Source organism: Puntigrus tetrazona, unplaced genomic scaffold (assembly GCF_018831695.1).
Source record: "Puntigrus tetrazona isolate hp1 unplaced genomic scaffold, ASM1883169v1 S000000750, whole genome shotgun sequence".
Taxonomy (NCBI): domain Eukaryota; kingdom Metazoa; phylum Chordata; class Actinopteri; order Cypriniformes; family Cyprinidae; genus Puntigrus; species Puntigrus tetrazona.
Window position 1 is genome coordinate 25,001 of NW_025048359.1, and position 2,500 is coordinate 27,500.

Here is a 2,500-nt window from a genome sequence, read left to right on the forward strand (position 1 = left end):
GTGTGTGTGAGAGTGTGTGTGTGTGTGTGTGTGTGTGTGTGTGTGTGTGTGAGAGATCAATGCGGCCGCAGATCTCCAGAGACGGCATGCAGAAACACGAGACACACACATTTCTCTATTCCAGGTCTCCTGCAGTCACTTATGCTGCAGCCTTAACGGTTCCTCCAGATGCTTGAGGAAAGGCGAGGACGTTCGACACTTGCATCAATAAAAGGCAATTACTAAAGAGAGGCCATCATTCATTCTTCGGTGTCATGCCACCCTGCGGCCTTCTGTTCTCCATCTGCTCTGGAACGAGAACGGAAAACGGGCAACACGGTCACGTGACCCGCCAGGCCCATCGGTGATTGGTTGGCAGGGGAACGGGTGTCTCTCCAGGCACCGGCGATGAAAACAGACTCCTCATTAAACGGCGAGCTGTAAAATAAACCCTCTTCGGTCCGAATGCGGGCTCATGAGAGCCTATTAACCTCTCGGACGAAGATGCATTACGAAACTAGGGGAAGTGATGTACAAGAACTGCCGCCGCGTGCATTTCAGGAAGGCTTTCCGAGTTCATCCATCAATGAGAAATCAATAAACTGGCCTCAAAAGCCAGCCGGATGCGATAAAAACTGAAAATGACCCCTTCCCGGGGACAGCGTGTGTGTTTTGGCCAGTAACGGACACTCACCTGTACGCTGACGCCTTCTTTCTTGAATATGAGAGAGCGAACTTCATCTCGCGTCGCCGTTAAATATGGCTTTAATCAGAGAGGGCTGCGGAGAAATGAAAGAGAAGCGGTTAAAAACAATACTTAAGGGTTCCTTCAACTCTGAACACGCATCCGATATCAATCAAAAGGCAAAAGTTTGTCTTAAATAACTGCGACTGTGTTGCATGTTGTGTGAAGATGAAAAGGAACGGAATGAAACACTTTAATCCGCACGCATTCTGAGAATCAGACGTCAAAAAGCGGTTTATTATAGAGAGAAGAAAACAAGAAACCATTGACTCGTCAGCACGCCAGAGAGAAAAATTCATTGAAGTGCATGAAATCAACGCGTTTTAAATCGGTTCAGCATTCGTGAGAATATATAGAGACAAGACTCTATCCATCCATCTATCACAGGTCAAACAATCAAAGTTGCCTCAAGTCAACCAAATTTTACTGATTTTTTGGGTCCACTTCAAACGCTGACTATTTTATACTAGAAATGACTAGATTAATATGTTAAGATATGTTTTTTTATACATTTCTGAATAAAAAGAATTAAAAAAACATTTGTCACTTACAATTGTACATGCTTCAATTCAAATCCTAATCAATGCATCAAAATATGGAGTACAAAAGATAATGCTAAAAAAATACACAGAAAAGAAAGTACTGTAGTACTGCAAATAAATAAATAAAAGCATACTGTACTTTATCTACTTCGTATGCATGTGAAAATATTATTTTGGCATGTGTTGATAGCATACAAGCAATTATTACAATGTTATTTCTAACTGAAAATTGATCAGAAATAAAATACAAATGTGTTAAACATTTAAAAAAATTGGGAACTGTTGCCTGAGCGACTAACTGAAATAAGTTTAAGTAGACAAATTTAAATTATTAAATGGGTTAAAACTGTAAAAATAAAAATACAATTAACTTTTAAAAGAAACAAAAAGTAGGTAAAAACAAAAATTAAGGGAAAATATAGAAATACAAGCTAATTCAAAATCTGTATGACAGTAAATAATTCCACTGCATTGAACCCAATGAATAGCATTAAAAGTTATTCCAAATAAGGACAGGAAAACACTGAAGCCCCGCCTTGCCCCACCCACCTGGCTCCACCCACCTGCCCCGCCCTGCGCTATCAGGCTTCATTACAGGAAATGACTGAAACAGCTCTCTCAGAAAAATATGTCCAAAAATGATCACTCGAACAGCACCTTTATAAAAAGGTACATTTTAGGACGTTATATACCACCAAAAGATGCATTTCAGTACTTTAAAATGGTACAGATTTGTACCTGAAGTGTACTGAATGGTACCTTAAATTAGTGCTTTTAGCAAGAGCACCACCCAGCAACAGCTTTTGTACCTTTTTTCCTGAAAGAGTAAACAATTACTGAATGTGCTCGTGTACTCTCTCACACACACACACACACACACACACCTGCTGTAGCCTGTGTCTGGATTCACCTCACAAACACGATGCAGCAGCTGAAAAGCAGACGTGAGAATGAAAGACAGGAGGGAAGGTCGTAAAAGAAAGAATGCAGCTTTCCTCCGTTTAAGGAAACACGGCCTGTTACGACAGCAAAAACTTTAGCCTGAAGACTGAAAAGCGACTGAAACCAGTCAGAACCACTTCAAAGAATGCTTTTAACTATTAAAAAGACAAAAGCAGACGGCTAAACCCTCAGATCCGAAACCTGCTCGTCCGGTTCGGCCACTGAACTGATGATTTTCCAGCTAATTTGTGTACGGTTTCCATTCACACGCCTGCTGCCGTCAATGATCAGG

General features: G+C 40.9%; 1 pseudogene; it reads right to left on the reverse strand.

Annotated features, from left to right (window-relative positions):
• LOC122335317 overlaps positions 1-2,500 on the reverse strand; it is a 27,701-nt pseudogene that overhangs the window by 23,570 nt on the left and 1,631 nt on the right.